This window comes from Chiroxiphia lanceolata, chromosome 4 (assembly GCF_009829145.1).
Source record: "Chiroxiphia lanceolata isolate bChiLan1 chromosome 4, bChiLan1.pri, whole genome shotgun sequence".
NCBI lineage: Eukaryota > Metazoa > Chordata > Aves > Passeriformes > Pipridae > Chiroxiphia > Chiroxiphia lanceolata.
In genome coordinates, this window is record NC_045640.1 from 72550578 (window position 1) to 72572392 (window position 21815).

At 39.0% G+C, this 21815-nt stretch overlaps 2 long non-coding RNA genes across 3 annotated transcripts in view; one reads left to right on the plus strand and one right to left on the minus strand.

Moving 5' to 3' along the window:
* Positions 1-16360, plus strand: part of LOC116785354 — an 81183-nt gene extending 64823 nt beyond the window's left edge. Inside the window, exons 5-8 of one of the 2 annotated variants that reach the window (XR_004356496.1) lie at positions 2914-3061; positions 9558-9821; positions 10844-10883; positions 16024-16360. This is a non-coding gene — a long non-coding RNA (uncharacterized LOC116785354). The remainder of the gene's footprint in view (positions 1-2913; positions 3062-9557; positions 9822-10843; positions 10884-16023) is intronic. The other variant, XR_004356497.1, reaches the window with a different exon arrangement.
* The window catches only part of LOC116785352, a 58929-nt gene that overhangs the window by 9922 nt on the left and 27192 nt on the right, over positions 1-21815 (minus strand). Inside the window, exon 13 of the long non-coding RNA XR_004356494.1 lies at positions 20312-20536. This is a non-coding gene — a long non-coding RNA (uncharacterized LOC116785352). The remainder of the gene's footprint in view (positions 1-20311; positions 20537-21815) is intronic.

The following is a 21815-nucleotide window of genomic DNA, read 5'->3' on the forward strand; positions in this document are numbered from 1 at the left end:
CTGGGTAACTTAAAAACTCTTGCTAAATCTCCCTTTCTTGGGAAGTACAACTGAACTGAGGAAAGCACAAACTGTTTTCACAATTTACTGGCAGATATAAGGCAGATACTTTTGCAGGACTCTGAAATAAAGCAGAAGTCAGGTTTGGTGGAAAACAGTTGCTTTGATTTATAAAACAGTGTTTAACTTTAAAGCATTAACTTTAAACTCCTTGTGTTTGTTAACAGAAGCTGACTTGTGTTAACAGAAACAGAACTGACAGAGACCTACTGAAACAGATTTTGACCAATTTGAAACATCTTTCATTCTTGTAAAGGAGAAAAATCTTTGAAACTACAACTTAGATGTTCTGAATATAATATTCAGAAACATTGTCATATAAAAATGTGTAAAAAACTCAGAGATTCCCTAGTAATAAATTAAAGGATTTGGCTTTTTTAAGGAAATTCCTTTTCAATTAAAAAAAAAAATATCTCAGCTTCACTAAAACACTCATGAATATTACCAACAAAAAATTACTTTTTTTCCTCTGCCTATAAATAGCACTATATCATTCAATGGTGTTTAAGAAAACTTCCAGCAGTCTTGGAACACAGTCATTTTTGTTTCTCAAATATTAATATAAATGCATACTAAAATATTTAGCTGCACATGCATATATATATATATATATATATATATATATATATATGAATATATATATATGAAACATTGTGCTGCATTTAACAGTCACTCACAGCACATTTTGTGACTTCACACATCCATTTTAAGCAGGAAATCTCATTTGACCTCACTCCTGTCTAGTATAGTTGTATTAGACACCTAATGGTGTCAAAATGTGAAGCAAAACCTGGGCAAGTAAGAGAAGAAAACATATTAAAACATTCTTTTAAATATTTCTACAACATAAGGGCATCGATTCAGCTACTTGATAATTTTCTTGTCATGGGACACGATATGAATGAGAAATTTAATTGGGCTGTGTCTTGCTTTGAGCTCTATCAATGATCTACAATTTAGAATAAAATTTCCCACACTGAGAAGGTTATTCCAGTGACCTGTGCTGGTAAGAGGATGGATTAACATCAGCACCCAGTTCTGTACCACAATCCAGTATAAAACATCACACCGATTCCAAACGTGAAAATACTGACTGGCAGGAAAAGGTATTCAGTGCTACCAAAAAAAATCCTCTTGTCAAATTGCTCCTGCTGAAAGGATGCCAGGAAAATTCAATACATTGTAAGCAGAATATGAACTGGAAGTCCCTCACTGTGGGTTTGATTTACCTGGATGGGTTCCAGGGAAAAATAATAGTACAAATCACGGTGGATGTATACATCAGCTACTGCATTTAACACATTTTGCACTGAGTAATTAAAAAACTCACCCTGTGTACATTATGTAGCAGGAGTTTTATACAGAAGGAATTAAAAGTACTTGTGCAATTTTACATACTGTTATAATCCATGCTTTCCTAGTAGCTACATTCTAACGATGGTAAGTCAAATATAAATAAGGAAAACATTTGGTTAAGAGTCCTTATTTTGTTTCAAAAGTGGGCCTTCTAAGTACCAAGTTGTTAGTAACTGGATTACTACTACTTGGTAGCAAACTGTTCTTACTATGACAAACAAAAAAGATGGTACCAAAAATAATTTTTCATGTCTGCTTTTAGCACCTGCCATTTGGGGGTGTTAAACCTTGGGAGCTTGTTGCGTTCAGACAGATAAAGTCTCCTCTCCCCTCTCTTTTACATCAGTGTAACTATATTGACTTTGTGCGCTATTTCTGAGTGAGAAAAGAACCATTCCCCGGGAGTAAAATTCCAATTTAAGGGTAGGCTTGTGTACAGCCACTTATCCATATGAATTATGTGGGAGTCATGGATACTCCGGGTGTAAATCCAGGTGGAACCGTGCCACCAGTCTAGAAACGTGCTGCACTCCCGAGAGAAGACAAAACAAACCTAAAGACCTGACAGCCTTATAAAAGCATTCCCATCGTGGCATAATCCTTCAGAAAAAAAATAAATCATAGCCCATCTTTTTGCAAATTGACCTGTAAGTTACTGGCAGCAAATCAATAGGATACAAATGAAAAATAATAATGCAATAACAATGCTCTGTATTATCTTGGGCCCCAGACGAAGGGCTGTGAAACGATCAATATGATAAAGATTCAGAGCTGTTACTCTCCTGCAAAGAAATGACAAAATAACATACTGATTTCAAAAGGTGGCTGTAAAAAACACCAAACCCATCTGCCATGAGATGAAACAAAAAACCCAAATATAAAACACTTCCTTGTTTGTTTGTCTGTTCCTTCTCCCCCAGACTTTCATTAATTTGAACTGGAATTTAACGGAGCAATTTTTTGTTGTTGTTTGGAGAAAAAGCACAAGGAAGGGAAGGAATCAGCTATTTATCATTAGCCCAAGAAGCTCAAGGATGAAAATTCACAGGAATAAGAGAACTGGTGGTTTCCATAAAGTAGCATTTAATTTTAACTGCTATCTCCACGTTTGAACTGAGGAATTTAGGAGAGCAGAGGTGGGATTACAGCAAGGCTTCATTATGAAAAGAATAAGATTGGCCATAAGCTTCACTAAATGAACTCTAAAATAAGTAGACTTCTTTTCTGTACATCCATGAAAAATGCCAACTGTTTTAACTGATTACTAAGGAATCTTTGCTTTTTTATACATTTTTATATAAAAATGCATCTGTAGCTCAACAAAAATACCCCCATGTGCTGCTGCTCTACACCCATCCTGTGGGACACCACACTGGAGGCTTCACCACAACTGCAGGGCTGGTTTGTGCACAAGCCAACAAAGCCAATGCTGAGGCCAAGAACTACAAGATAACTGATTAAGCATTTATCACTAATGCCATTTATTTATCCCTGTAGGTTTGCAGGGTACTTTTCGGACAAGCAGAAAAGTAAAGACTTGATGAAGTCAGGCAGTAAAAGGAGAGGGAATGAAGACAGAACTGGAGGAGAAGTGATAAACCCACGTGAAGAAACCATCTACACAAAACAGCCCTGCACACACAAGGTAAGGAGTTGTCTCATGCATTAGTATTAATATCTGCCCACAGCCACCTTATTGTGCAAGATTTTTATAAATGAAAGCACAAAAAGATTGTGGCAACTTGTGCATTCCCAGAACTATGTAAAGTAACTTCTACAATCAATGCAACATGGCACATAGTAGTTACCCTTCCATCTCACTTAGATTTTCATTTTGGATTACCAAATGCAGGGTGAAAATAAAATGCTTTTTTTGAAAGGCAGCCAAAAGCCACGGTTTTCAAATTCTGGTTCATGTTCTGAGCTTTATCACAATTCCATATGAATAACAATTTCATATGAATAACTTCTTAGCATAGAAATTTCCACAATTGCTTAAAAGTGCATTTAAAGTCACCTATCTCCACATGGGTGCAATGCTGTAGGAATTTTAAGGGCTATTTCAATATTAATCCACAGTTTGTGGTTAAGAGGACAGAACAGAGACCCTCACGAAGCACCAGCCCCAAGACAGGCCACCACCCACGGGGTGACAGGTGACAATCCCCTCTTGATCCCATTAAAATCATGTGCATTGAAGTTACTGTGACCTTGAAATAAAGGGTGAAAGTCTCACTAGATGTCAAGACTTTTAGTTCCTGTGGCATATCAGCCTATGGAGATCTTGGAAATTATTGCTAGAAGGCTCTCTCTGTCAGGGTATGGTAAGACTCTTCCATCTTAATTCTGCGTTTTTTTAAAAAGTTGTGTTTGCACAGATTTTTTTACTCTTTTTTCATAGTGTCTGTCACTCTCTGTCTTTTAAACAGCATTTTTCGCAAATCAGAATCACCTCAAAACTGAAGAATCTCACTTTGGGGATGATTAAAAAAATAATCGAAATTCTTCCTGGGAATAAGATGAGGTTTTTCAGACAGCTGCACTTCCCACCTGTTCGCAACATTTACAGAAAGAAACACAGAGGCATTTTTTCCAGATGTGCCAAACTGATTTCTGCATTATTCAGTCCTTCTGTTCCCTCTTAGCATGCTGTCATTGTAAAATCTGAAGGGATAAGTATGAGAAGGGAATATCTCACTCTGAGCTTACAGAACAGTCATTTTTCTGTGCAGACAGGGAAACCAAACCATGCCACTCCCAGGAAAACACTGTGACACCAAAGAGGAGCAGCAGCAGGTTGTTTCCACGCTCTGCTGGGCAGCAGTGCATTTATAACTGTACCCAGCCACCCCTTGTGCCAACAGGAACGTCTGCTGAGGGCTGTGCCAGCCCCTGCTGTTCCTCATTGCTCCCAGTTCCTCGGGATGGAGGGTTTGTTTGGAGGAGGAGCGGCTGAACCTGCTTTAATCTGTGTTGGGCCACAGTCCACGGCTGTAGCTTTGCCTTCACGTCTCGGCCAAACAAGCCTCAGACATGTGCCCTGAGTGCTGCAAACAGGGGCTGGTGCCTTTTCCCTTTCTGCGTGTGTCAGTCCCTCCCAGCAGGGACACATCCAGCATTGCTGGGTTTTGCCTGTGGACTTCAAATAGTGAAAGAAAAAGGACGGGCTACAGACAAGATAAGGAAATACCTTCCAGTAGAAGCGACTCGGTTTCAATTTTAAAAAGCCAGGAAAAGATATCACACAAATATTCTTTTCTACAGTCAGGGCTAGTTATTCCCTTGAATACTAAATCAGAGCTATATATAATTTCAAAGACCAAGAAACCAACTCTCTTTCTCTGCCATAAAACTAAACAGTATTCTGTTTTCTGTTTCCAAGTAGGCTGCTAAATCACACAAAGCATTTCTTATTTCTTTTACTTTTTCACTCTTTTGTTTTAGCTGCTGCACTCCTTTCTGTACAGCCATAAAAGCAGCCCAAGCTCAGTCTAACAGGCAGCCAAACATTACACAGCCCTGACTGAAGAAACACAATTAGTTTTGAAATCTCTATAGGATTCATACTTATCAGCATCTGATTTCTACAGCTGAGGTGTCCCTGACTATTTCAAGAGCCAACATGCTTTAAGTGTAGCGGAACAGTTTCTTAATTTTCATTTTTGGTGCTCAGGTGTTAAGATTAAAAGTTTACTAAGTCATAATGTGAAGCAAAATAGTGATAATTCCAACAAAACATCTAAACCCAAGGAAAGCCGGGGGAATAAAAAAAAAGACATGTCAAAACCAACCAGGAGTGAAATATTTGAAAAGCTGTAGATCAGAGGCAGTTTCTTAATAGCAAGCCAGGTTGTGCCACAAAGCAGCCAAGTTCACGTGCAACATCATCTGTCAGTCTCAAAACTCTGAGATAGTTGAAAAAAAAAGATAGTTGTCTATATTAAGAAAAAGGAAAGGGAAGATGTTTTCTGAAAATGTTTTACATTTTGTCCTCAAACAGATGAAACAAAAGTGCTACATAAAAATCATAGTCTGAAAAGAAACCCCAGAAACAGAGCTAAAGACTGTGCCCCCCTTTCATTTGATTTATTTCCAGAGTTATTCAGCACCAAGATATTTAATCCCTAATGTAAACCTGCAGGGAACATTATTTATCTTTAAGAAGACTTGAAGGCTAAAATCATGAAAACTGAGACTTTTACCTTTTCACTGTGTGGGGTGGGAAGAAGAGATGGATTAAAGTGCTGTAGATATCAATAGATAGTTTAAGAAGGTAGTAGGGCTGTGATTCCTTGGAATGATTCAAGTAGCACGTTCATTCTCCCTAATGAAAGAAAGCTCCCAGTTTACACCGAAAAATGACAGAAATGGGGTCACATAGTGTTGGGTCTGTGCTCTTCTGATTTGTTTATTTGATGCACCTGAAGTAGGTATTTCATTACAGAGGAGACAAACAACAGCTAAAAGGACCAGGTGTATTTGTGCAATAGTAGAGGACTTTGCTGCCTAAGGGTAATTTTATCCCACAAATAAATGTTCATAATAAAAAGAACCCGCATACCTTCGTAGTTATCACATTAGGTATTTTCCATCCTTCCTAATAAAAAATTATTAATAAGAATGAAACTGGCCTCTCAAACATCTGATCACTGCTTTCAGGGAAAGGGATCAAGGGGTGGTTCTCATTATTTTTTCGGACTTAGAAAAATGCATTTTAATGAGGCTGTTTTAAGCTCTACACCCCCTGTCCTTCATCTGTCTGGCTTCTGCCATTCCCTCTCATGGTATTTCTGAGCTGAGGTCACAGATGCCTTAGCAATGTTAAAATACATTATGCATATAGGCCTCAAATATATGGGGGCTGCACTTGGAATAAGTTTAATTTTCAAGGCTGTAGGAATGCATGATCACAGTACCTGGAACAGCTTTTTCAATAATCTTTTCACAGGAAAATTAAGGGAAAAACACTACTCAGGAAAGATTCCAGCTTCAAACAATTTGCTTCTAATGAATAAGCTGGACATTGTTTGACTGGTGCTGGCACCTTTCCCTCTCCAGGGTAAGCAATTTCCAAAGTACTGAATCCACTGTTGTCTCCCAAGGCTTCATAAAACATTCTGGAGAAACACTGGTCCAGCTGACAGCTAAATAGGACGGGATTGCACCCTTACCCTTAGCACAAGATTATGTTCATCCCAGACCATCTCCAGCCTGAAGCACTTGCTCCTCCAGCTACTTCTAAGGCTGAAAGTTAATTTTCCTTTTGATATTCCTAAAATGCAGTCTTTCACAGATGTAAAGAGAGAAGAGGATCTGGTTGGGGTTCACACCCTCCCCTTCCAATTCCTGCTGTGCCCAGGCCTTGATATAAATGATCTTTCCCTCTGCTCACTATGGAGCTTCCTGCCAGGATCATTTTCCATGCCATTCACCTCTTTATTTTTCCCGTTGCCAGCTCCAGCTTCTCCTCTCTGTTAGATAAAAGTTATTTATCCTCACTTTCAAGATTCATTATAATTCACTCCCTACTTATTACCTCTCATCCAGAGATGGACTTTCTTCTCTGGTTAGTGCACAGTGCTGGTTTCAGGCACTGCTGGAGTACCTGTGAGATGCAGCCGAGCATTTATTCCCTGTCCTTTGGTTCTCCTCTGTGTCTTTGGCACAGGGGAATGGACAGATGGGAACACAGGAACGGACACAGGAGCCAGTGCTAAGGCAGTAAAACCCCTTGGATTGGACGCAATCTCTTGTCACAGGCCTGAGAAGTGATTTGCACAAAGTACCCACAGCCCTTCCAACCTAAATAATAGAAGGAAATAAATAACAGGGAAATAGTGGACATGTAATATGTAAATATTTTCTGAATTGCATCTTTCTACAGAAAATGTTACCCCATGCTGGCCAACAGGAGTCCTTGTACTACTTTCAGTGCGGTTTGGAAGAGGCCACGAGGCCACACACATTGGGAAGTTCTGAAAAATGACATATTGCAAAAGTAAAAGACAAACCCAGATGTTTTCTCCCTCCGTTTTCCAGGGGTGTGAGAGCAGAGCTCAAATGAACACACCTGGTGCAGTGTACTAAACTAAGGCTTCCCAAGCCACTAATGCAAAAGATGGATCCTCAAACACCAGGCACAGGTGACAAGATAAGAAGCTCGGCACATCATGTATAAGATATAAATGGATCCATCTGTCAGCAGTCATTTTATGAGGGAATTGCTCCCAATTATGCCAGAAACAGCTTTTAATGAAATGTGATTTGAAAGTACTACAGAGGGGAAGAAAATGTGCAAAGTAAATTCCTGATACAGTGAAAATTGAAAAGAGTGATAGATTCCACCATTATAATTGGCAAACAGAAGGGAGGGTTTTGATAGAGGTGGCACTAGAACAGCTTTTGGGGCCATGTTTGGCTGGGATAGCAATCTTCTAATCATATGTCCAGCCTGTCTTCAGAGGTCATTTTCCAGGTACATGTTCAGATGAGAAATAGAGGTGTTATATGACAATTTCACTGATGGCTGCAAAGAAATGTTCATTACGTTGCCTTCTTGCCACAGGAGGGACAAGCCATGTATCAAACGGGGGAACAGGTGTCAAGGAAAAACTGGAGTTTAGGTATTCTGAATCTAAATCCTTCATACAGTCCTTTCTCTTATGACAGGAAGTCAATGAACCCATATTAAGTGGCAGGCAAATATTTTTTTCTCCCCAATTTCTTCTGAGTTTTGGATTTTTGGTTGTTTGGTGTGGGTTTTTTTCATTATTTCATATTTATTATCTCAGTCATCATGAGAGCTGCTCTTCCCACAGCCTGGCTGCTGGAGGCATACCATTTATTTATTTTGGCAAAGCAGTCACCAGTGTTCTAGTCTGAGAGACGGGGTTTAATAATACTGAATTTAAAGTTATTAGAAATACCATTGCTTTCACAAGTACACAAATATTGAATTACTACATCTGTTGGAGATCGGCTGAATTACGAGTAGGATTTCATTGACTGATTTATGCTGGAAATTCACATTTACAAATTATATTCCCCAATAAACCAGGCTTAGGTATGACAGAGAAGTTATTGCTGTTACTCGTGAAATGTTTTCTACTTTGCTCTTTGTTCTTGGGAATGCTGTACACCCAACAATATATTTCCCGCATGAAATAGCTTTCCTGAAACATCTGCTGCCAGAAAGTTTGTCCGGAACTTGCAAATGATGGATGAATTTTTGACAGGTAATTGCAATTCAGATCAGATGCAGACAGATTTAGTACCTAGAAGCTCCCAGTTTATTAAAATCACCATTGATTTATTTGAGCACCCCCCTCTCTTTTCACCACCATTCAGAAATTAATCACTTGCGTATGGTGTTCAGGGCTCATCCAGCTGCTCCTAATATGAAATATATCAGTTTATCCCAACTTTACCTATCTCTCAGCACTTCTGGAGAACCTATCACCACAGTATCTAGTCACCACCACACCCAACATCGACAATTAGAGGAAGCCTTTAATGAAGCTCCAAAGAAATTCTAGAATTTGTATTAGTTAGAATGTTTAAACTCTTCAGACTTCTCTTCAGGCTTACTACAGCAAATTAAGTGTCATCACTATCCATCCCACCTATGAAAATTATGTTTATCTTTTTCTTAGTAGCTGGAAAGATTGGAAGGCTCCATTGGTTTGATTCCCATCAGTACAGTGTTCTTCTTTTTGTAGCATATAACAAATTCATTACTGAATAGACATATGCCACTGAAATATATATATATATATATATATTATACATACACATGGTGCTTTCACCAGTTCTCAGTGAAGTAAGCAAAGGTTCACTGGAAATATTTCACTCAGCTCTGGCAGTTTCCAGACAGATTTCCATCAAACCTTTTGGAAATTCAGACATTGACTTTCTTTGCAGCTCACATCTGTTCCGATAAAGGATTAGTTATGCATGGATAACAGCCATATGACCTCCAGCTATTTTTCTTATACCTTACCCAGACTAAACAGAGCTAGGCAAGTGTGGGACATGCGTGGAAAAGAGCCATAGAAAGTTGAGGATGCTGAGGTAAAACGAGCATGGCAAATGCAGACACTTAAAGCATTTCTACTTGATTTAACCCAGAATTGTCATTACAGTTATTCCAGAATAGCCACTGAAGTGACTCAAAGAGAAAAATGGCAGAAGGTGATGTAATTCCTTGGATAGAACCTAAAAATACACAACTGCCAGCACCTGATCAGAGATCCCAATATTCCCCCCTGCAGTAGGCACAAGCAGATGTCATAGGACAAGTAAGACCCAACCATGGTACTCCTGTGAGTACTATTCCACCTGCCAATTCCTTCCAGCCCAGAGGGATTTTCTCAGCCAGATGTAATTTTGTGCATTTACTGTCAAAGGTAAGTACCATTTGGCTCATGTGGACATAAGTGCCTGCTCCAATTTGTTTGTCATTTAAAGTCTATTTTGGATGTTGGTCTTGCCCTAAGCCATTGAATGTTGCTTTTATTATTCCATATGCCAGTAACTGTACTTAAAGAAGAAACCTAAAGGCATGTCTACTTTTGTGCAGATACCATAATCTCTTGTTGAAAACAACAATAAGGCTTGTTTTAACAACGACTTAACCTGGTTTAGCTGTTTGGCTGAAGGGAATGGCCATTGCTTGTATGTGCAACAAATGAATTACAGAAACATTATGCCTGTAGTTTATATCGTGCTCTTACAAGAATAGCTTTTCTTGCATAAAAAAAAAGGACATATTAAGAGTTTTAAGGTCAGTTTGTGCTTCTTCAGTCACAATAACTTAGCCAAATTTCTAGTGTACTCTTTTCTTAGTTGGCTATGAATAATGCCCACGTCATGGGTAAAACTGAGCTTAGGTAGAACATTCCTCCTCAGTCTGACAGGAGTTCGTCACCTTTTCTCTCTACGAGTGGTGACAAGACCTGGGACAAAAAAGATCCATGTCGTTCCTCCCACCAAGGAGCTGTTACTTGGTTTATGTGATGCCTCTCTTGTTCTCTCCGCCTCCCTCTAGATGACCAGTGCTGTCCCCTCAGAGGTGTTTGGCTGGCTGGGATTACTCCACCTAACCATGCACAGGCCTTTGTTATCTCACTATAACTCTCCAGGGTCCTACATTTTGATGCTTTCTTAGCTCCTTTCCAGTCTACTGCACATTAAACCCACAGGGCCAGCGTTCAGTACTTTTCAGTGTTAAATCTGAGGTGGTGAGAGGCATAGAATAAAGAGAGGCCTAGACAAGGTGAGCTATCAGGAATGCTTGAAAGGAATAAAATTATTTAATCCAGATTGGAGAATAGAGAAAGGGATCCTGTGTCCAAGTACTCAGTTTGACTATTTGAACCCTGTGGTTTCTGATTTCTTACAACTGACCCACCTGTTTGTGCCATTACAGGAGAGGGAAACACAGTTTTTTAAGATGTGATCCATCTCTGGTGAGTGGAAAAGGAGGGTAAGGAGTAATGTTTTTACCAATATTCATTCTCTCCTTAATTACACAGGTTGCTGCAAAGAAATTATTCTTCTACCAGAATTTTGCTGGTATGAATGCTCATCAATCTTTTAATGATTTTAGATAGAATATGTGGATTCTCTCTCTCTTGCTTATGAATAGTGGTTTAAATTTTTAGCAAGCTAATATTTTAAAGAAAAAGGTCCCACAGTGTCTCTGACAAAGTTGATTATAGAATATCAGAATGAGGATACACCTCTATTAAAAACAGCTTTATAGGGAGTGAAGATTTATAGTGGTGTTCTGCTGATTCATGAATACTAGATATGGAAATCCATTTCTGGCAGCCACTCAGTGATGAAATATGTAGCATATAATGCATTTGTCTGTAAGACAAATGTGTGCTTTGGCTGATTAAAGAAGATATACGAACTTCTGAAAAAAAAGGAGAGAGAATTATTCCCAGGAACAAACCAGCTAATTATAAAACCAACACAGAACCAAACATATATGTTGAATAACTATATAATTTTTCCTAAACAGAAAACTTTCAATGTTACTTTCTAATATACTCTATATGCAACTTCAGTATCTAAAGACCCATATATACTATTGAATATTTGAAATCTACCCCTCTGCTGGTTCTAGGCCTGTTTTCAGACAGGTGGCTCCTTGCACAGCAGGCACAGAAAGGTGGGTGAGGGTTTTTTGTTGATTGTTTTTTTTGTCATCACAAGGATCTGTCAATCTAAGAAACAATTTTCTGAGAAAAAACAGTTCAGCCTCAAACACTGAACAAATGATGAAGCTTTTCAAAAATAGAAGTGCCTACATGTGTTGATAAGACAATGTGTGAATTCTGATGAATAAATATAATCTGCTCGAGAAAGCTAAATTTCAGCTTGTCCTCACATATAAGCTATTTGCATTCCTACAGATGTGTTGATTTTACATGCCTCGTGGACAAGAAAATAGAAATGTTAAAAAACAGCTCTTCCCTATCTAAGGTTAGAAATAAATGACTCCATTGTTCTGTCAGGTTCAGAGACTTGAAGCAATTGATGCTGTTTGAATAAAAAAGATCAAGATCCAAATCACTGAGCTTATATTTTAAAATTTCTGTAGTGCTCTTGCAGAAATAAGAGCAAACTGTGTAATGGGTCCAGGCACAAAACCCTGAAAGATGAGGGCTTTGAAATCTGTAGATTTCTCTGAAACTTAATGGTTCCAAACACATTCTGTTAAGATTCAGCTTTGCTAAAAGAAGAGATAGTAGGTCTATGTATGTCTTTTAATTCGAAAAGGAAGACTGTGTGATAGCTCAGAACTGACAATTTTTCACATTTTTCCCCTGGTTTTGTTATAGTGGGTTTAATGGAATGCATGATGTTCAAAGGATGTTATGCTTTTCATATTTCTTTTCTCCATTTTCTCTTCTATCCCATAAGAGAGAAAAAGATAAATGGCAAGCGAGAGAGGGAGTGTTTGTTGCTTTGTGGCATACAAAATAGAGAGGGGGAAAAAGAAAGACACAAACCCAGAAAATTTCTAAATGTAATAAGGAACACACTGAAAATAGTTGTTACAAATGTCTGTGAAGTAGAAGCAACTATGATTATTTATAGTTTCTAATTTTAACAACTCCTATTTAAAAGTGCATATGTCGTTTTCTTTGCACATCCATACCTTTTTTACCATGGTAGGATGGGATATAAAAATACGTGGTGCAAGCCAAAACTACAGAGCAGCACAGCAGATGCATTGCATTATGTTTACTTTGAAGTGAAGAACTATGACATATTGCAGGAAAATTCCCAGTGGCAGAGCTGGCAGCAGAGCCTGTGTGGACAAGGCCCTATCCTGCCTTGTTTGTTAGGGGGATCAATGGATACTGGCCACAAGGAGGTAAGAGGGATGATTTTTTGGCTATTCCTCTCCTATCAGATTGCAGTGGACAGTATTCCAGCCCTTAGACATGAGCTTGGAGCCATCCTGGAAAGCTGAATGAGGACCAACCATCTGGTGAGGCAGAGCAACCTGGTAAATCTCCATTTCTCCCAAGGGCTGCCCACAGATCCACACCGTGAATATCCCTGGTCGTGGTACTTTCAGCATAAACAGTCACCAATTGAAGTTATGTATCTTGACCTTTCTAATCTTCTGACATCACATTCTCCCCACTTTACTTGCTACCAAGCTCTTGTCTGACCCCTCCCTCAGCCATGGGCAGGGGTCACCCTTTGGGCTGCACTGCCCTTTGTAGCTGGAGATTACTTTCCTTTAATCTGATCCTCCATGTCCATTCTGTAAAGTTCACGTCCAACAATCCTGTTTTCTTTTAAAATCATGACAGAGTGTTCTCCCGCACAGTTGTTTACTCATGACTTCATTCAAGTCTTGAACTCTTCCCTCTCTGGCTGTCAGGCATGAATGATCCTTAGGATCAAAGCCACATAGGCATCGTTTAAAGTGACAGTGACTCCAGTAAGGACAGGAGAAGGCAGGACAGAGGAAAGAAAAGGACAGGACAGGACTAAAAAATTTGATTGCATGACTGTTTCTACACCTGATAAGAGGGGTCACTGGAGTAGGGCTCAAATATACAAACCCAACAATTTCTCTCATACTGAGAATTTTTTGGTCAGCTGTAATTATTTCTTAGCCTCTTAGTAGTGGGGACACAGAGGCTGGGACATTCTAATTGCACAAAACTGTGTTTGTTACACAAAATATTATAGGTCCTTCATTTAATGAATTTGTGCTAGCTTGGCTCATGTACTCCAAGGACATTGTGCCTTTTCAACGTCCCTTTTTGACACCCTCTGGCTGAGAGGACAATTCAGCAGCAGCAATTCCCTATGTCACAGTTATGGTCTCGGTTCAACAAAAACATTAAAGCTGTGCAGAAACCTGGAATAAGGGTTAAGTGGCATGCTTCAGGTTTTCCTCTATGAGCCCTTGAATCCTACCATGCTACTGGAATAATCAAGAAACCTTGCCCAGAATGTACACACTTGCTCAGTAATTGCATCCTTTTATCTTCTTCTCTAGCCTTCCAGTATTGGGATTGAAATATCCAGCCTAATTATTATCCTTCGGGATATCCTACAGGAATCCCATCAGATAAAAAAATTGTTTCAACACCATAAAACATTAAACCACCATAAAACATTAAAACAGTGCAAAAGATCTGAGCCCAGGGCAGAGGTAGAAAGAAAACTGTGCCTGTTATTCAGAGTGTTTTGGTTTCTCGACTCTGCTAAAGAATAAACATATTTTCAGTAGCTTGAGGGAAGCAGATTGTGATGCCATAGCAAATGTGGATCAAAGCTGAACTCATCATTTGGATGATTCTCTTTGCACAGATAATAAAAAAAACTAAAATAAGGAAATAGCAAGTTATAAGTCATTGAGAGAAGGTGATGGGTTTACATGTAATTCCAAATAGTCCTTGTAATCAGTGTTCATTGAAGAGTCAGCTGAAACAGATCCCTAAAAGACCCCAAACCTTTTGTCATTTATACCAGAACTAACCATAAGAAGGGATCTGGTGTACAGGTGAAAGATGAGCTACAAACCTTTTTCACTTCTCTTCAAAAACTGACATTGTATAGAATACAGCTTTAAAAATTAATGGGACTGATCCTATTTCAGTGTTGTCTCATTAAACAGTGCATTAATATAATAAAAAGATCCTGCAGCTTTCATAAAACACGGCATGCTTTGTGATTCTTTTTACACATAATGTCAGAATTATTTGGAGAACAGTAAAAATGGTTTCAAAGCTCTAGGCTGAAAATAAATCCATCTGATGTCCTTCTTTCAGAAGTTGTCCTTTCCTTGGCCATTGTTAATGTTAATATTTTGAGCAGAATAGTTCACACTGCTCTATCCAAAAAGGACTAGAAAATGGAGGTTCAGTCAAATATTTGAGCATATTTTTTCACCAAGAATAGCCAAAGATATTAAATGTAAACACCAATGTCCAAGTCATTTTAGGCAGGAAAAGGGCATAAAGTCTCCTAACCACTTAACACAGACCAGTTAAACAAATCTTTAAGGCATTTAACTAAAAGGGTTTATTCTCTTAAAATATATCTATATTTAATATGAACTAAGGAGATCTTTTTGACGAAAATACAAACAGAAAAACAAATTCCCTTCCAGTTAAATTCTCAGAGATAGAATTAAACTCAATGAAATGGCTTTACTACCTCACCAATGGACTTTTGCATTAAGTCCCAAATGGGAAAAATTTAAGAATAGGTTTAAGTTAAACTCTTTGTATGACAAGGAAGAAAACCTAACCAAGGATTGCAATTAACATTTTTATACCCACAATTCTATTTTACACATGACTTCCCTTACAACTCTTACTTTACTGGGAAGTGCATTTTTTCCAAGTAGAAATAAATAATTTAACAAGTATTCTTACTGAGAAGATGGTTTGATGTCTGTTGAGAAGTCCAGGTTATAATTTACAGAAAATAGGTTTACCTAATAAAAACTCATTACAAAAGCAACAGCATTGGAAAGGAGGAAGATGGGTCATTTCTCACAAGGAAGTGATGCATTGCTGATCCTAATGATGTTTAAAAAAAATCAATACTTTTCTTATTTTTGCCTTTCCTAGGCTGATTGATTAATATCACTGTTTTTCTTCCTCCTGCGCTTCCACTTCACAGCTGATACTGAAGAACACCCCATTAAAAACCAGTATATTTGTGCTTTAAGACTCCCTATGGAGGGTATTGCCTATGTTTCATGAGCCACCAGCTGTGGGAATAAGTAAGAACAGGCAACCATGACAGGGCATTTGTAGGAAGAACAAACAGAACCAAAGAGGTTAATATGGTTGTACTTACAATTTAATAAAAAAAAACAAACCAAAACACAACAAAACCCAGGTAGATTTACTGCAATTGGAAAGGTTAGAAATATTAGAAAAATTACATTAAAGGCTAATAGAATACATGATGTCATTTTAGGTGCCTCCTGCAGCTTGTCCTTTAAAATACACAAACGTCTTAGACATGGAAGGTCAAGAGAGGGGAAAAAAAAAGCTACATATGTACCATCTCCTGTTTGTTTTCCTCTCTCACTGTTTTCTGTTTTCTCTGCAGTGACCTGATGAGAGATCATTAGTCTGAAAACTGAACCTGAACTTCAGAATCAGGATTGCAATGGGAAAGAATCACAGCAGAAGCTGCTTGGGTTTTTAGTCTGCACTTACACCAAAGAAAGAACGAAGTTTTAGAGTCATGGAAAATTAGAAAGAAAAGAGTACAAGATCATGACTGGAAAATGAGCACTTCCTTCTCACCATAAACTTGCTCACTAGGCAAGTATTTCACCTCTAATAAAAGTTAATACATGCTAAATCTGCAGTGAGTGCAGTTAAACATCACATATTACAATTGATGCACCACCCCCCACTCAATAATGTCACTGAAATCAAACTTCAGCGTTTTACATTAATGTAATTTAAATAAGCAATAAACAGCATATGGTAATGCTAAAACAAGGAAATGAGTCACCACGTAAAAAATTATTTCTTTTTTAAACAGAGGAAAGATTAAGCACATCTTTAGTGGTAGAATCATGGGAATAACTTAACCAAACAGAAATATGCCTGGCACAGCCCCAATATCTCCTGTTCCAATTAAGTATGACAAACCACTACAGAAGATGTGCAGCAAGTCTCTTACCTAAGCAGGGGTTTAGGATAGGACCAAGAGGTGACTTTTTTCCCTTATGCTTCTTTTCACTTTGAGAAGAGGTGCTGCAGCTAAAAAAAATGATGGAAAAAAAAAAGATCCTAATGGGCAAAATGCTCCGAGCTCATGAATTACAGAGAATTACACTGACTTTTCAAGTAGGCAGAGAATGATAAAGATTTTCATATAGAGAAAACTGAAAATAGAAAAAACCTATTCATCCTCATTAGAAATTATTTTTACAGTGGTTTGGGGGGACATGAAAGGAGAGAGAAGCCCCAACAGAGAAGTGTTAATGAAGGAGAAGAACTATCAGCTCCAGACCTACTGAAAGATTTGAGGTGAAGTAAGTATTGCTTCCCTCTCTTACATCATTCCACCTCAGCTGTAAGTTTTACTTATGTTTTCTTTTCTTCTGTCACGGTACAATATGTCAACATAAACCAGGCTTTGATAATACAAAGAGCACATCATGTACAAGTGCTGTACAGTCCTTATTTCTTCAGATTTTGTTTCGTTTATGTTTTGAAAAACAGCCACATATTGCTTCCACACATTTTCTTTCATCCTGACAGCTCTTGATTAAAGACAATTCAAACTTCTCCGGGTTGGCCGACAAACTATTCTCCCTCATGGCTTAACATAGATTCTGTTACGGAGCAATGGTGTAAATATGGCAGGGAATTTATGAGAGTCTCCAGGATGTTATTTTTCATCTCTTTTTCCTAGGTTTTTAAACAAAGTGCTGGCTATACCATCAAAACATTTGGCAGATGACCAGATATTTAAAAAATGCCAAATCCTGATCTAGTTATAATCGTTATAATCCCACAAAAGTATTCCCAAAGCTTTTATAACAATACCTGAGTTCAAGGTGGAAAGACTTAAGCAAAATCCACTGTCTTCCGATGCTAAAACCTACACTATTTGATAAATAGGGATTTAGTTCAAATTAAACAGATGATTAAAGAAGAAAAAGCTCAGAGAATAATCAGCACTAATTATAGTGATGTTGCTAGTGTAATTAATCAGTTTTGCAACCTGCAAAATTGAGATAAAGAGCTGGAAGATCTAGAGATGAAAACTCACTATGTAGAGATTATGGAATGTCTTACCCAAAATAATACATTAACACTAATTTTTCTTGGGGATGGGTTGTCTTTTGTCCCCTTTCTCCTGGCTGCTAAAGGGAGGAACCTGCTCTGTCTCCTATGCTCCTCAGCCCATGGAGCCACTTAAAATATCTGCAGTGACCTAAAAAGGACAAATAATATTAACCTAATCCATGCATTCACACCCATATCTATGCACTCAAAGAACTTATATCAAAAGCTGTTGTTGTTTATGAAGCTATTTTTCAAAAGCATATAAAGTTCTCTTGCACCATACACTGGTAAAATGAGCTATAAAAATAATTTTACAGTGACATGAAAGCTATAAATCATACGGACAGAAATTCATGGATGTACCTTTATCTAACGTGCTGTCCTTGAGTCCTCCTGTTAAGCACTGCATACAAGAATATAGGAAAAACTCTCGAATAATCTGTGATTTTACATATTAACTGTAAAGTGGTGTTTGTCATAATGAATGAGTAAATACTCTTCCTAATTGTGTTTCGACATTAGTTTTATGTTGTCCTGGTCCTGTAGGTTCAAGAAGTAGCCTTAGCACTACTTCAGAGTAGTTTTTGTGATTTAATTTTATATTTATGTCTTTACTCAGCTGTGAGAGATTTTTCCAATAAATAAAGAGAGAGGCCATGAATCTTCCCTTCCAGCTGTAAATTCTTGCAGCAGGCTACATTTTTAGTGATGCAAAGGCTGGCGCTCGTCAGCTCTTTCGCGATAAATATATCAATGTCCCTCTGAAGCCCCCGGTGGAAATATGGCTCCAATTTTTTTCTTAAAAACATGGATCAATCATTGTTGCCCTTGCCTATTCTTTTCTGTCAAATGCTCCAAATGTGCTGGAGTATCTGTAAAAAGTTTGAGAAGCACTTTGGCTGCACATCTTACGATCCTGTTGTAGAACACAACTTTGGTGTGGCTCTTGCTCGCTTTCCTGGAGATATTCAAGGAGCAGGTCCCCACTCAGAGATGAACATGATTAATGGCAATCCAACACATTCAATAGACTTTATCAAGCAGTGGAAGTGCCTTTCTTGCCTGCAGCAGATCCTGAGATCAGGATCTAACAGCTCCCTGTGCCACTGGGCTCTAGGTTGTGTATTCCATACCCTTGGAAGAAAGCACCAAATGTCCCACCAGTAGGTACAGGGCAGAGAAAGACTATAGGTTTACATGGTAAAGTAGCTTTCCAATTTAGTAAAATTTAAACATTTGAGTTAAATTAATAAATTAGAATTAAATTAATTAGAAATCTAATCTACTAAAATTTAGAAAGTAAAACTTCCCGGTTTACTGCACTGGCTAGAAATTTTTGTTCTGTGCTTAGTGAATTTATTCAGATTTGTTAGCTAAGTAACCCTTACTAAAAAAAAGGCAATTTCAGACCAAGGAGATTATTGGAGAGACAGTAAGAAATAAACACTTTATGATTTAACAGGGTATTTGGGTTTTGTCCACTAGTGATGAAGGAGACCCAACAACTTTTCTGATGTCTAAGTCTCTTATCGTAGTTATATCAGCCCTTGCAGTTGGATTTAAACATCAGGGCTTTGAAATTCCAGAAGTTTATGACTCACAGAAAGGAAATTGCAAAGGAGAGAAAGGCAGGAGGAGTGAACTTCCCCTCCTGTGAAGTTCGCTACTCAAGCTTTTTTGCCAGTGACACACTCATGTCCACCCAAAATGTAACGTGTGGAAGTGGCTTTGATCCTTTTCTCTCTAATGATCTGCTCAGTCAGAACCTTGTCATGAAAATGTGACACCACCATCTTGTTAATGCTCACCTTCTGGAAGAGCTGTGCTTTGAATGAAAGCATCAAAGATCTTCCTTAATCTACTTTGTGGCAAAGTCTCTGTTTTATGGCCATATACACTAAAAAAACCACAATATTTGAAGTTACAGTATTGCATAGATGAATCCAGCCCAGTACAACCCATCAGTGACTGCCTGGACAACCTCAAAGATCCCACAAACTGACAAAACCTATTTCTAAAACACTATTATCAATATTGGCTTTTTCTCAAGAAAAACCCAGACTGAAGGAAGGGAGTCTGTATGAAACTCAAGCTGATAAATACCACAGCTAACAAAGAGAGGACACACTGTTTCCTGCAAGTAAGAAATTACTATAGTTTCTTAAATGAGTTGTCATTGACTTCACAATAAGTTGCTTCTCACTACAGAGAAGCAATTCTTGTAAGGAAGATTATAATTCTCAAAAGTAATTTGTTTAAGTAGCCTTGTGATGCACAAAAAAAAAAAAAAGAAAAAAGGAAAAACCCATCCAGATCCCTGACCAAGAGCACCACCAGGGCTGCTGGCAAGGCTGTACCACACTTGAGTCCAAGGGAGTAGGGGCTGGCTCCAGAATTCAACAGGAGAAGCCAGGACTTTGGCTCAGCAGGAGCACAGGAGCTGTTATCCACCAGACTTTGCAGAAATACCCCTTTCCTATTTGTTCCCAAGCCTCAGGCTCCAGCCACATACAAGAATCTCCACCAAGCACCATGAAAGTAATTGTGACTTTTCTTGGGCAACATGGTATGGTATTGCAGTCACTCACCTTCCTCGTCGGGACTCTCCTCCTGCTTTATGAGTGTGGTTCTCTTGTGTCCTTGTCCCTGCAGAGTGTTTCAGGCACCCTCATCACTCCTCCTGGTGCAGTGGCAGAGGGATAAATTGATGTAAATCATCCTAAAATTCCAGAAGCACTTTGCAGAAGGCAAATACAAGCTCCACAGCACCTGGAGCCTCAGAGGGTTTTCCATATGCCAGCAGAGGTGAAGCTCTGGAACAGAAAGGCAAACCTTTGGTACCTTGCCTGGTTTGAGCCAGCCTTGTACAGCCCAAGCTGCCTCAATTCATGCTGCAGTGACAGATGCCAAAACCTGTCGCAGGTGCTTGGCATTTTTAATGTTAAGACATGCCACAGGCAGCTGTGCTCCTCGGCATATGGGGCAGCAAGTGCCCTGTCTGCAGCTGTGCATGGACAGCAGGGACACTTGGCTGGCCAGGCAAATTTCACCTTCATAGCCAGTGCTGCGGCTTGGGCTGATGGGATCCTTGCTGCAACAAAAATGGAGTAAAATTAGGGAGAAGAAATCACAAAGGTTTTTAGTGGACTCTTACACTACTTTTTTTACTCATCATCCGTCTAAAAATGCTAATATTGCATTGGTTATGTGTAGAAGAACTTGAAAAATGTAAGACAAGCATAGAAGTCCTCAGAATTCCAGTTCAGGGCTGATCTTCTTTTCCCCCTCAACTGTCTGATCTTACCAGTTACCCACAGCTCATAACATGGAGGGTACAAGTCCCTCGTACCCATGCATTCCTATGCAGCTTCCAAGAGCTTGTGAACCTTGTTTCAGTTTCTAGGCCACATTATTTGTTGCTAACAAGCCAGGATTCAAGTCCAAAGACTTAAGGGGGTTGTAATACAACACACTCGTAAACGTTTTAGATTACTCTGGAAGCCAAAACATGGATTCAGTGCCAAAGGAAGCCAGAGAAGCATTTCTGGGATGCTCTAACTCTTATGAGACACCTCAATATGTTTTGTAGCTATGCTTTAAATCAGTTCTGCCCTAAATTAGTGGGACACAGGGAGACAGAATGAGTGGAGTTCCCTGCCAGTCCAGATGTTTAAATTATCTATCTGTGAGTGGCTTCCTGCACCACAACTGTAGGAGACTGGAGGAATGCTTGGCTGGCTCAAAACAATGAGGTAAGACGTAGAGGGGCACTGGGCAAACTCTGTGTAGATGGGATGGCCACTGCTCCACCCTCAGCGCCTTGAGCTTTAGTCAGCCTCTGGTCCACACCGGAAGGGGAGCAGCTGACCCCACAGGCTGTCACAAAATGGGGGAGTGACTCCATGGCCTGTCATAAAATGGTGGACTGACCTCACTGACTGCCCCAAAATGGCAGACTGTCCCATGGCTTATCACAAAATGGTGGAGTGCCCCCATGGCCTGTCTCAAAATGGTGGTGACTGACTCATGGCCTGACACAAAATGGTGGACCGGGCTCATGGGCTGTCACAAAATGGCGGAGTGACCCATAGC